Source organism: Balaenoptera borealis (assembly GCF_965194805.1).
Source record: "Balaenoptera borealis genome assembly, chromosome: 9".
NCBI lineage: Eukaryota > Metazoa > Chordata > Mammalia > Artiodactyla > Balaenopteridae > Balaenoptera > Balaenoptera borealis.
Genome location: NC_138873.1, coordinates 70,308,633 through 70,323,093, shown reverse-complemented (window position 1 = coordinate 70,323,093; position 14,461 = coordinate 70,308,633). Strand labels below are relative to the sequence as shown.

The 14,461-nt window shown below is 41.2% G+C and overlaps 2 long non-coding RNA genes across 4 annotated transcripts in view; one reads left to right on the top strand and one right to left on the bottom strand.

The window, feature by feature from the left end:
* Nucleotides 1-14,461, bottom strand: part of LOC309635158 — a 161,558-nt gene that overhangs the window by 31,164 nt on the left and 115,933 nt on the right. For both annotated transcript variants that reach the window (XR_014248678.1, XR_014248679.1), the window contains exon 2: nt 2,494-2,570. This is a non-coding gene — a long non-coding RNA (uncharacterized lncRNA). The remainder of the gene's footprint in view (nt 1-2,493; nt 2,571-14,461) is intronic.
* LOC309635153 overlaps nt 1-14,461 on the top strand; it is a 501,613-nt gene that overhangs the window by 474,830 nt on the left and 12,322 nt on the right. The window lies entirely within an intron of this gene.

Below are 14,461 nucleotides of genomic sequence, written 5' to 3'. Positions count from 1 at the left end.
CTATTATAGTTGTTCCAGAAGGAAGGGTCTATGATCAAACAAGTTTAATGGTAGATTTAAAAGGCTGAGCAGTTTTCTTTTTTTGCAGATCCTTTACTATGCTAGTGTTCGTCCTGAATCTCCAAGAGGGAAATGCAGAATAGAGTATTTCCCATTTTTTTAAATTAATTAATTTATTTTATTTATTTTTGGCTGTGTTGGGTCTTCGTTGCTGCACGCTGGCTTTCTCTAGTTGTGGCGAGCGGGGGCTACTCTTCGTTGTGGTTCGTGGGCTTCTTATCACGGTGGCTTCTCTTGTTGTGGAGCATGTGCTCTAGGTGCGCAGGCTTCAGTAGTTGTTGTATGCAGGCTCAGTAGCTGTGGTGCACGGGCTCAGTAGTTGTGGTGCACGGGCTTAGTTGCTAGGCGGCATGTGGGATCTTCCTGGACCAGGGCTCAAACCCATGTCCCCTGCATTGGCAGGCCGATTCCTAACCACTGCGCCAGCAGGGAAGCCCTCCAATTTTTGACCACAGAATCCTGTCTCGGCCATTCTTGCTCCACAAGGAGAGAGCCTTTCTGCAGGACACCCTTTGTGAAACACTCCAAGGGCAGCTTAAAAGTGTCGTATCATGCTAACACGACACAGATGTAGAAAGACATAGAAGGCACACTAGAAACTGGATGTATTAAACAAGTGCAAAAATGAAATAGGTAAATAAAAACTCTATAGACGCCGATTAAAACTAGATTAGTGAGGTCATTTTGTAGAGTGGCAAGTTGGGTGATGATGTGCATGATGAGATTGAGTGAAACCAAGGGACATTGACTTCATTCCATGTGGCTTTAACTTTGGACAACAATGTAGTCAGATTTCCCAATGGCAAAGGGTGTTTTTTCTAGGTTTGCATCCCTCATATTCTCAACCATAATGATTGTTCATATTTAAGTCTGGCAGCTTATCTAATTATGCTTTTTCCTATCCTTCAAATCCTCCTAGCTCCTGGCATTTTGCCCTTAAAATTGAATTAGTTCAGTGCTCTGATGTTACAGAAACCAGACTCTATTTGGAGTTGTAGAGCCAGTGTCACCAATGACTTAATGGAGAGTCGATACATTCACTGCCTAATGAAGCATAGGCCTCTGTATACATAAAAATAAAACTGCTATGGATTTCTTTCTTTTTCTAGTTTTGGTTTCTTTCATATAATATTCTCATGTTGTCTCTGAAAGAAATTAAGGATGTATAAGTAGCCAGATGCCCAAGTCAAAAATAAGAAACTTTTGGGACTTCCCTGGCGGTCCAGTGGTTAAGACGTAGGCTTCCAATGCAGGGTTTGTGGGCTTGATCCCTGGTCAGGGAGCTAAGACCCCACATGCCTCACAGCCAAAAAACCAAAACATAAAAAAGCAGAAGCAATATTGTAACAAATTAAAGACTTAAACATTTTTTTAAAAAGAAAACAAAGTTTTTAGTATTTTTTAAGTCTATCAACAGCAAAAGCCTTTTTACTGCTTGAGATTATTCAAAACAGATTATTCAGCTTGATTCTATCAATAACCAGCTAAGTAGTCAGTACATATAGGCATTATTAGCCCCACTTGACATTGAGTTTTAGAGAAACAAAGGTAGTTCCATGGAAATTGCATACTTAGGGTCTCTTCTTCTCGTGAGTACATGAGAAAGTAATTGCTTTTTTTTTTTTAATAGGTGTTTCTTTTAGAGTTTATGTTCTTTAAAATTATCACAGTCTCACAAACCCTGAGAGAACTAAGTATAATGTCAACGTGAGCCAGTCATATGTCATTTTTCAACTAAGGAGAGTGAGTTTGCACAGCATTTGCAAGCAGGATATTTTAAGTGGGTCACAAGCAGAAGTGGTTAACTGACTCCCAAATTATAGCTCTAGAATCTATCTCAAACTTCACATCCATTTATTCAACTGCCTGCTGGATATTTCCACTCAGATGTTCCAGAGGCACCTCAGACACATGTCAGATAGTTAACTCAACAGCTCTCTCCCCCTCCTATTCTCTTCTCTTGTAGCCTTGGTTGTAGCATCCACCTGGAAGTCTTGATCTCTCCCTCTTCCTTAGCTTAATATCAGGGTTAATCACCAGTTTGCACTGCTTTCCCTTAAACTTTTCTGCAGTCTCTCTTGTCCATCCCTTTACTCACCACTCACACCACGTGGAGCCTCAACCACTACCCAGAGGCTAACCTTGCTGCTTTCGTTCTTGTCCCCTTTGAACTTCCCACACATTGATAATTGCTGGAAGGGCTCATTCAAAAACAAACTGGATCATATCATTAACCTGTTTGAAAGTCTTCATTGACTCCCTGTCCACTCCTAATGGGAGACGGTCCCAGCTCCTTAGCACAGCTCACAGGATCCTCTGTGTGTGGCTTGACTTGACTCTGCGTCCTTCCCCTCCTGCTCCCTGTCCAATAATTATTGTTACGGGAACCCTGAAATACTTGTACTTTGGCACAGAAGCCATGTTGTTTCTTACCTCTATGCTGTTCTTTGTTTATGGTCTTCTCTTTCATGTAATACAGCTCCACTCTCATCTCTTCCTTTCATTTTCTCCTAAAAAAAAAAAAAATTCCACCATTTTAAAGGTCTGTTCAGGAATCAAGAGTTCTAGAAGTCTTGCGTGGCCTCCTGTCTTCCCCAATCCACCTAGATCACATTAGGCTTTTCTCCTGATTATGCTTATGATTATCTGTGAAAATCGAAAATGCTGTGCTTGCTGCATGATGGAATAGTTAACCTGATGTGTGCCCATCTCCCCCACTGAACTGGGAATTACTTGTAGGTAAGGACTGAGTCTTAAAATAGTTTTGTTTCTCAACACCTGGCACAGTACTTGGCATAAAGTACGCACTCCATGAATATTCCTGAATTGAATAATTATTCAAAGGCATCAGTCATTTTTAGAAATGTTTCTGTAAATCTATGTGAGAAATCATTTATTGGCAGCAACATGACTTACAAAAAATAATGTCCAACTGAAAGACAGTTGATAAGTGGGCATTTTGGGGAAGGAATCTAATAAGTTACGTGACATTGGAAGAGCTCCAGATCTGTGTGATGATTCTCTCTACAAGAAACTGGATCATGGTATTTCTACCCTTGCAGAGGAAGTTTCTGAGCACTGGGGAGAGACAACGGTGCATCTGCAATGAGGCTGGGAATGTCTGCTTCTCTCTGCCTCGATCAACTTGGGTACCATGTAAAGAAGAAAAAGAAGTCTTACTCTCTTCCACTCTTTTTCTCATTCTCTGCCCCCACCCCCTTCCTATTCCTCAGGTGCACCTCTGTTGGAAAGGGGGGCAGGGAATTTGCAGTTTCCTCACAGGTCCAATCCATTAAATGGTCTTACCTCTGAATATCCTCATTGTATGTAAGTGAGAATTTTTGGACATTTTTCTGGCAAGAAGAGAGTAAGACCCTTTTATGTAAATGTTACTCATGCTCTAAAATGTCATACTGTCCTTTTAGCTGTTCCCTTCTTTTTTGTCTGTGTGGTTTACTTTCCCCTTTAAAGAAGCATTTATGAAGCCCGTGCTGTGCCTGCAGCCCTGTGGAGGATACGAAGGAAATACAGGGCTCTGGCTCTGTCCACAAGGACCCCAGACGCTCTGGGTGGGGAGAAAACACAAACAAGCATGTGTATCAAATGTGCTACATATAATCAAGCTTGTGGGCCTCTCCCTTGGTCCCTGTCATCAGGATGCAATCTTTTCCTTCGCTCTGTTAAACTGATGAACCTCAAATGCTGACCCATGTACAAAAACAGAATAAGGAGCCAATTGTTATTGCTATGTTTCTGTTTCTAAATAAAAATTATAGAAAATTCTAGTTCGTGGGCTCCCCTGACCTCCATTTGTCTATACCAAGGTAGGGCTACAATTCTCAAAGACATACATGTATGTCACAGTCCCACCTTAGATACACAGCGAGTATTTATTATTCTGCAGCTTCTGATTTAGCCCTAGGGATGCCTATTGCCTCTGTCAAATGCTACATCTTTATAACGTATTTATCCTTTGCCTTTAGTCTTTGCACAGCTTAACTATTACTGAGATGCTGCAGCTTTTTGATTTTTTTACCCAGTGTTCATTATAAGAACTGGGCTGTGGGAGTAGCCATCTCTGTGCCTCTTTCTTCCCCTTTCTCCAATCAAGTCTCCACCTTATCCCATTTACTTCTTCTGGATGCACGTTGCCTTCCTGCCCATACAGCTTCAGTGATTCCCTGTAGCTCGCCACGTCAAGTCCTCAGTCTGGTGGCCACAGAACGCCTCTGTCCGGACACACCTACCTGTTGGACTTCCTCTCCTTCTTCCTGTTCCCAAACTCAATGCATTTTCATCCCCAACTGTCCCGAAAACCTCATCGCTTACTGTTGCCCTTACTTTGCTCTTGCTGCTCTCCTCCACTACGATGGTCTCCCTCCTACCCACAGTGCAGCAAGTAGAGAAAGAGATTGGACATTGCATGGATGCAGGGAGAGTCTCAGTTCTGCTTCCTCACAACTCCTGTCAACTTGGGCAAGTTGTTAAGCAATCTTGTTTCAAAATCCTCATAGAAAATGAGGATCATAATAGCTTCCTTGCGTTATGAAGGTTAAAGGAAATATATATGTATTCCTCTCACCCTGTTATAGTGCTCTGCTGAGTCTCTTCATTGTACTTATAAAATCTTATACTACAGTGGGAATCAAGGTACATCTTCCCTTTCTTATCCATATCTGACCCTCAATTCAACTCTAAGTTCTTTGAGGACTGAGGCTATATCTTACCCATCTTTGTATTCCTCTAGAAAACTGATCAGAGTGTCATAAGCTCTGGAACTACTGGCTGAAACTTGGAGATTTTTATTTACTTAACTTTTCATAGCTGTAGACAATTCCTGGATAGATTTAAAAACAAATGAAATGATAATCAAGTTACTTCAATCTCAAAGAGCCACAGCATTAGAGTCATTATTAATAGTAGTCTTTGAGGCCTGACTGCCTGGTTTAAAATCTTAGTTCTGACATTTGCTTGCTGTATAACCTGGTGCAACTTACTTTCTGTCTCTGTGACTCAGTTTCCTCATCTGTCAAGTGGGAGGTGGGATAGTAATGATGCCCACCTCACAGGGCTGCTATGAGGGTTAAATGAATTAGAACATGCAAATTCACTTAGAGAAATGCCTGGCACAAAATCAAAAACTCTCTTAAGTGTTAGTTATGACTATTGTTAACATTTGGGTTGCTTTTTCTATGTTGCTAGTTAAAATACAAAGGACTTTTTTTTTTTTTTTTAGTTTATTTTTGGCTGTGTTGGGTCTTCGTTTCTGTGCGAGGGCTTTCTCTAGTTGTGGCAAGCGGGGGCCACTCTTCATCGTGGTGCGCGGGCCTCTCACTATCGCGGCCTTTCTTGTTGCGGAGCACGGGCTCCAGGCGCGCAGGCTCAGTAGTTGTGGCTCACGGGCCCAGTTGCTCCGTGGCATGTGGGATCTTCCCAGACCAGGGCTCGAACCCGTGTCCCCTGCACTAGCAGGCAGACTCTCAACCACTGCGCCACCAGGGAAGCCCCAACAAAGGACTTCTGAGGTTGCGTTGTGAACAGCTGAATTGGTTTGAGAGTATAATTCCTCTTTAGTTTCGCCTCCTCCTCTCTTCTTTTGTGGGAATTTGGATCTCTCCGTAGACTTTCTCCATTTCTTCCTTGGATAACCTACACCTCTACAACTTGTTCTGATGCAAAGACAATTGATTGGTCTTCTTTAGAATTGTGCCACTTATGATTAGGAAATTCTATCCCCTACTTAAGTGTTAGCTCTTAACTTCCTCTTTTACTATGGTCCAGATTTCATAGTGTTTGCCCAGCGTGCTTGGTACTCTGTTTATTTCCTTGGTTATGTTTATCTCCTTATATAAGAGAGTGCACTAAAGGACCTACTTAAGTCTCAGTTTTGGCTAAGAGCCCAAGGCAAATGATAGCACACTACAAAGCGAGGTGCATAGTCCTCACCTGCAGGACCCACAAAGGAGGAAGTGGTCAAAAACCAGTATTTTTCAACTCTTAGCTGAACATCTATTGTTAGCCTTTAAAAAGTTAGGACAACAATCCCAAATGTGCTGGGATCCCCAGTTTTGCCCCTACTCCCTGCAATAAGCATGAAGAAGGAGGACCTATCCTTCCTGCTAAGCCTAGGGCAAGGAGAGTCTCCAGGTCTACTCAGATTCTCTGGACCTTGAGTAGCCCAGGGGACTGGTGTCTGGCTCAGACCTTAAGAAATCTAAAGGGCGCGTGACTCTGGGAGGCTGCTCTGAGAGCAGCGTGAATGAATGAGAGAATTGCATCGTTACAACATAAGCTACCAGAGCTTATTGGAGGCAAGATGTATGACTGTTTCCATGGGCCAGATGTGGGCATCAATGAGAGATAGGGGGTGACTTTTATTAGATCAAGTTCAAGACAGCTGCCTATAGGGTGAGGAGGCCTTGGCAGGTAGGAGCTGGAAGGGTACCACAAGATGCCCAGTGCTGAGGAAGGACATTAGCAACCAGAGTAGAGAGGCAGTGTTTAATCAAGGGGGTGGTAGACAAGAGATCTTCAGAAATATTGTGTCCCCAAACTGGATCCCTAAAAGTGCCCTCTGAGATTAATGAGTCAGTTTTAAATACTTGCCAGGTCCAGAGAGCACCTGTCCCAGACAGGGCCAGTCTAGTCATATTTTTGTTGACCTATTATCCTTTGCTCCAACCCATAGGCTCAGGAGGCATGGAGGGTGAGAAGAGGAAAGAGGGGGAAAACTAAGGCAGAGATGGAAAGAAGAAGAAGCCGTTCCTACCCTTTACCATTGTAGGTGCTCCCTGTAGCTGGTTTAAGTTTGCCAGAGAGGAGAAAATTTAACTTTGGATGAAGACCAACTTTTCACTACACTGAACTGGAGAAGTTAATGATTGAAATGGGACAGTTTTTTTTTTTTTTCAAGTTTTACTAAAGATATCAGAGGACTTCTAAGTATCTGAGAATGACCAGAAGACCCCTGGAATCTGTCTGCATTTTCATCCAAAGGGACAGGGAAGAACTTGGCTTCAGGAGTGAACAGCAATGACACCAGCAGAGTTGGTTTTGGATGAAACACTTGAGCTCTACTTGTAAAATGTTAAGATTACATTTGCTTTCTTGAAGAGGGATTTTATTTCCTCTTTTTTGTTCTGTCTTCTTTTTGATGACTTTTGAGGTAAGGGATTGAAATTAAAATGTCTTTACCAACTTCAGGTAGCTAGATCAGTATGTAAAATCATACTGTGATTAAAACATCTCTTTAGTTATTTTCAGCAAAGGGAAAGCATAAAAGAATTTTAATAAAAGCTTTTGAATTTTTAGGTTAAGAATGAGAGAGATACAACTATTTACTACCAGTTGAATTCTGTAAAGAAATAAAAAATTAATTTAGTTCTTTAAAGATTTTTAGAATAGATTTAAATTTATAGAAAAGTTGCTAGGACTTCCCTGGTGGTGCAGTGGTTGAGAATCTGCCTGCCAATGCAAGGGACACGGGTTCGAGCCCTGGTCTGGGAAGATCCCACATGCCGCAGAGCAACTGGGCCCGTGAGCCACAACTACTGAGCCTGCGAGTCTGGAGCCTGTGCTCCGCAACAAGAGAGGCTGCGATAGTGAGAGGCCCGTGCACCGCGATGAAGAGTGGCCCCTGCTTGCCGCAACTAGAGAAAGCCCTCGCACAGAAATGAAGACCCAACACAGCCAAAAATAAATAAATAAATTAATTAATTAAAAAGAAAAGTTGCTAAATAGTACAGGGAGTTCCTTTATACCTCACACCCAGTTTTATCTATTATTAACATTTTATATTAGTGGGGTATATTGGTCACAATTAATGAACCATTATTAATGAACCACAATTAATGAACACATTATTATTAGCTAAAGCCCATATTTTTAATATTTTAACAAAATCTTTAGTTTTTATCTAATATTCTTTTTGTGTTCCATGATCCCACCCAGGATATCACATTACATTTCATAGTCATGTCTGCTTAGGATACTCTTAGCTTTGACAGTTTCACAGATTTTCCTTGTTTTTGATGACCTTGACACTTTTGAGGAATATTGGTCAGGTAGTTTGTGGAATGTCCCTCTGCTGGGATTTTTCTGATATTTTTCTTATGATTAGATTGGTGTTACAAGTTTCTGGGAGGAAGACCACAGAGATATAGTGTCATTCTCATCATATGATAACAATGATCTATATTGTCAATATGACTTATCACGTTGATGTGAACTTTGACCACCTGGCTGAGGTACTGTTTTTCAGGTTTCTCCACTTCAGTTCAGTCTTTCCCCACCTTCTGTCTACACTGTACTCTTTGGAAGAAAGTCATTATGTACAGCCCACATCTAAGAGAGCGGGGTGTTATGCTCTACCTCCTTGGGTGTAACCGGAAACTGCGCTGGAAGTCTTTCCACTCTCCTCATGTATTTTTATTAAGCCAATCATTTATTTATATTGATATGAACTCATGAATATTGATTTTATACTTTGGGTTACAATCCAATACTATATTGTTTATTTTGTTGTAAACTGTTCCAGCTTTGACCATGAAGAACTCTTTCAGTTGGCTCACATGTTCCTTTGAAATACCCCCATCGTTGTGGGCTTTTTATTTTCAAGAACTTTCTTACTTTCCTGTACTATAGATTCTCCAGGCTCATATATATATTACCTGCCCCAATCCTAGAATCAGCCATTCCTCCCAGGAGCTCTCGTTGCTTTAATTGGAGGATGGTATTAGAGACCAAGATCTGGGTGATAGCTATGCTTGTTGCTACTGGGATAATATCTTTTCAAGTATATTTGACATTATTCAATAAATATTTATTGAATACCTCCTAGTGTGAAATATAGTATTATGCATTGGAGAAGTGGAATTTGAGATTTCCTGACCACTCCCTACACAGCTGGAATTAAAATCAGCAAAGCCCACCTGTTTAACCATTGTTATTTTCCAGGGGAAAAGTGTTAAGTGATAGGAAAGAAGTTGAAAAGGAAAAAGTAAACAGAGTCCCCACCGAAGAGGGTGGAGGAGTGAGACATGGAGATCACCTTCCTCCCCACAAATACATCAGAAATACATCTACATGTGGAACAACTCCTACAGAACACCTACTGAATGCTGGCAGAAGACCGCAGACCTCCCAAAAGGCAAGAAACTCCCCACGTACCTGGGTAGGGCAAAAGAAAAAAGAAAAAACAGAGACAAAAGAATAGGCATGGGGCCGCACCAGTGGGAGGGAGCTGTGAAGGAGGAAAGGTTTCCACACACTAGGAAGGCCCTTCACAGGCAGAGACTGCAGGTGGCAGAGGGGGGAAGCTTCGGAGCCACGGAGGAGAGCGCAGCAACAGGGGTGCGGAGGCAAAGCGGAGAGATTCCCGCACAGAGGATCAGTGCCGACCAGCACTCACCAGCCCGAGAGGCTTGTCTGCTCACCTGCCGGGGCGGGCGGGGGCTGGGAGCTGAGGCTCGGGCTTCGGCGGTCAGACCCCAGGGAGAGGACTGGGGTTGGCTGCGTGAACACAGCCTGAAGGGGTTAGTGCACCACAGCTAGCCGGGAGGGAGTCCGGGAAAAGGTCTGGAGCTGCCGAAGAGGCAAGAGACCATTGTTTCGGGGTGCATGAGGAGAGGGGATTCAGAGCACCGCCTAAACGAGCTCTAGAGACGGGCGCAAGCCGTGACTATCAGCACGGACCCCAGAGACGGGCATGAGATGCTAAGGCTGCTGCTGCCGCCACCAAAAAGCCTGTGTGCGAGCACAGGTCACTCTCCACACCGCCCCTCCCAGGAGCCTGTGCAGCCCACCACTGCCAGGGTCCCATGATCCAGGGACCCCTTCCCCGGGAGAACGCACAGCGCGCCTGAGGCTGGTGCAACGTCACGGTGGCCTCTGCCGCCGCAGGCTCGCCCTGCCTCCGTACCCCTCCCTCCCCCCTGGCCTGAGTGAGCCAGAGCCCCCCGAATCAGCTGCTCCTTTAACCCCGTCCTGTCTGAGCGAAGAACAGATGCCCTCAGGCGACCTACACGCAGAGGCGGGGCCACATCCAAAGCTGAACCCCGGGAGCTGTGCGAACAAAGAAGAGAAAGGGAAATCTTTCCCAGCAGCCTCAGGAGAAGCGGATTAAATCTCCACAATCAACTTGATGTACGCTGCATCTGTGGAATACCTGAATAGACAATGAATCGTCCCAAAATTGAGGTGGTGGACTTTCGGAGCAACTGTAGACTTGGGGTCTGCTGTCTGTGACTGATATGTTTCTGATTTTTATGCTTATCTTAGTATAGTTTTTAGCGCTTATTATCATTGGTGGATTTGTTTATTGGTTCAGTTGCTCTCTTTTTAAAATTATTATTACTATTTTATTTTTTATTTTAATTATTTTTTAATTTTTTAATTTTAATAATTTTATTTTCTTTATTTTATTCTTTATTATTATTTTTCTTTCTTTTTTCCTCACTTTTCTTCTAAGCTGTGTGGCTGACAGGGTCTTGGTGCTCTGGTGGGGTGTCAGGACTGAGCCTCTGAGGTGAGAGAGCCGAGTTCAAGACATTGGACCACCAGAGACCTCCCAGTCCCACATAATATCAAGCAGTGAGAGCTCTCCCAGAGATCTCTGTCTCAATGCTAAGACCCAGATCCACTTAACGGCCAGCAAGCTCCAGTGCTGGACACCCCACGCCAAACAACTAGCAAGACAGGAACACAACCCCATCCATTAGCAGAGAGGTTGCCTAAAATCATACTAAGTTCACAGACATCCCAAAACACACCATCGGACACAGCCCTGCCCACCAGAAAGGCAAGATCCAGCCCCACCCACCATAACACCTAAGGAGACAAAAGACCTGTATGCAGAAAACTACAAGACACAGGAAAGAAATTAAAGATGATATAAACAGATGGAGAGATATACCATGTTCTTGGATTGGAAGAATCAACATTGTGAAAATGACTATACTACCCAAAGCAATCTACAGATTCAGTGCAATCCCTATCAAACTACCAATGGTATTTTTCACAGAACTAGAACAAAAAATTTCACAATTTGTATGGAAACACAAAAGACCCTGAATAGCAAAAGCAATCTTGAGAAAGGAAAACGGAGCTGGAGGAATCAGGCTTCTGGACTTCAAACTACACCACAAAGTTACAGTAATCAAGACAGATCAAGACAGTATGGTACTGGCACAAAAACAGAAACATAGATCAATGGAACAGGATAGAAAGCCCAGAGATAAACCCACGCATATATGGTTACCTTATCTTTGATAAAGGACACAAGAGAATACAATGGAGAAAAGACAGCCTCTTCAATAAGTGATGCTGGGGAAACTGGACAGCTACATGTAAAAGAATGAAATTAGAACACTTCCTAACACCATACACAAAAATAAACTCAAAATGGATTAAAGACCTAAATGTAAGGCCAGACACTCTAAAACTCTTAGAGGAAAACATAAGCAGAACACTCCACGACATAAATCACAGCAAGATCCTTTTCACCCACCTCCTAGATAAATGGAAATAAAAACAAAAATAAACAAATGGGACCTAATGAAACTTAAAAGCTTTTGCACAGCAAAGGAAACCATAAACAAGACGAAATAACAATACTCAGAATGGGAGAAAATATTTGCAAACGAAGCAACTGACAAAGGATTAATCTCCAAAATATACAAGCCACTCATGCAACTCAATATCAAAAAAACAAACCACCCAATACAAAAATGGGCAGAAGACCTAAATAAACATTTCTCCAAAGAAGATAAACAGTTTGTCAACAAACACATGAAAAAATGCTCAACATCACTAATCATTAGAGAAATGCAAATCAAAACTACAATGAGGTATCTCCTCACACCGGTCAGAATGGCCATCATCAAAAAATCTACAAACAATAAATGCTGGAGAGGGTGCGGAGAAAAGGGAACCTTCTTGCACTGTTGGTGGGAATGTAAATTGATACAGCCACTATGGAGAACAGTATGGAGATTCCTGAAAAAACTGAAAATAGAACTACCATATGACCCAGCAATCCCATTATTGGGCATATACCCTGAGAAAACCATAATTCAAAAAGAGTCATGTACCACAATGTTCATTGCAGCTCTATTTACAATAGCCAGGACATGGAAACAACCTAAGTGTCCATCGACAGATGAATGGATAAAGAAGATGTGGCACATATATACAATGGAATATTACTCAGCCATAAAAAGAAACGAAATTGAGTTATTTGTATGGAGGTGGATGGACCTAGAGTCTGTCATACAGAATGAAGTAAGTCAGAAAGAGTAAAACAAATACCATATGCTAACACATATATATGGAATCTAAAAAAAAATTAAAATGGTTCTGAAGAACCTTGGGGCAGGACAGGAATAAAGATGCAGACGTAGAGAATGGACTTGAGGACACAGGGAGGGGGAAGGGTAAGTTGGGATGAAGTGAGAGAGTGACATGGACATATATACACTACCAAATGTAAAATAGATAGCTACTGGGAAGCAGTCGCATTGCACAGGGAGATCAGCTCGGTGCTTTGTGACCACCTAGAGGGGTGGGGTGGGAAGGATGGGAGGGAGACGCAAGAGGGAGGAGATATAGGGATATATGTATACATATAGCTGATTCACTTTGTTATAAAGCAGAAACTAACACAACCTTGTAAAGGAATTATACTCCAATAAAGATGTTAAAAAAAAAAAAGCCTGTTGGATGGCTGGGTGTCCCTGTTATTTTTATACTCAACAAGTTATTTTAGAAATGAAAGTATTAAGAGATGAGTTGACAGCACACTAGTAACTAAATCAACAGTCTACTGAAAAATATGGCCAAAAAGTTACTGAAAAATTGTAGAGAAGCAGTAAGATGCTTTCACACTTGTTGTTCCATCATAACTCAATGCAGAAAAGATAAAGCAGGATTTTCATGTTTTAGGGGAGTTGGAATGGTAGTTAATTATTTCACTTAAGCCAAATTTTCCAGTTAAGCATGGCTAAGAAGTTAGGGAAGAAAAATAAAGAGGAGGTAGCAGGTGGTAAGTAAAGTGCTAACAAGAAAGACTGTACGTTTTGGGGGAGGATAGTGAATTGAAAGAGGTATGATATTAATAGGTAGTTTGCAATAATTAAATGTGATATTCTGGGGTGAGACTGCTTGGGTTTGACGTTTTGCTCTGCCAGTTACAAGCTACATAACCTTGGTTAATTTATTTCCCCTAAGCCTCAGATTGATCATCGGTAAAGTGAAAAAAAGTAATAATAAATATCTTATTTGTTAATAGGGATGATTAGTGGTATAAGCATACTGTTTAGCACAGTACCTACAGCATAATAAATGTAATAAATGTTAATGATGATATATATAAAAAACAATGTTGTGTTAGTTTCAGGTGTACAGCAAAGTGATTAAATTATACATATACATATATCTATTCATTTTCAGATTCTTTCCTCATATAGGTTATTACAGAATACTGAGCAGAGTTCCCTGTGCTGTATAGTAGGTCCTTGTTGGTTATCTATTTTAAATATAGCAGTGTGTTTTTGAATTTCTAAGAGTGCTGGGCCTATAATAAAAATTCAGTAAATATTCTATATAAAATTGAAAATTAAATAAGCTATGAATACTATGCCATAGTATCTATTATCTTACAGTATTCCAAAAAGAAATAGTGTTTTAATCAAACAATCCTTATAAACATAGTTCCACTTTTCTAATTCAAAGCCATCGCTTTCGCTTTCTGTTACCAAAACAATATATATCCCATAGGAAACAACCAAACACATTAACAATAGGGGCATAGAAGGCACCAGGTTTGCTTGTTGTTTCAGAGTCTTATCTTCTTCTTTCATATGCCAACTAATTAAGGCTATAAAACAATTAAGGTCTCCAGTTGTTCAGATGTCCCAACATACAACCATATTTTAATCCCTATGTACTTTCTCAATTTTCAACATCCAGACTTCAAAAATCTTAAATCACATAAATGTTCTAACCCAAAGAGGAGGTTTAGTTTCTATTAGGAAAGCTATAAAATTTGTTGATAAGAGAATTAAAAAAATAAAAACAGGAAAGCATGACAAACCATGTTTTAAACAGCAAACTTCTGAGCTTTGGGAAAGAATGTCTGAATCTCAGTTAAGACAAGAGAAGGAAGAAAGTAAACAGATTCTAAAATTCACCTCAATTCTGCCTGACTGTCAAGTCTCTTTGTGGTTTGGATAAAGTTTCCATAATATGAATATATTAAACATTTTCTTTACGACAGTTATAACCGAGAACTATACCCAAATTAAAAAATAATTAAAGACAATAATAAAATAATAAAAACCAATTGCAGTACATGTCCAAATTGGGGCTCATTGTAAATGAATGACTTTTCAAGTTCCAGACTTTA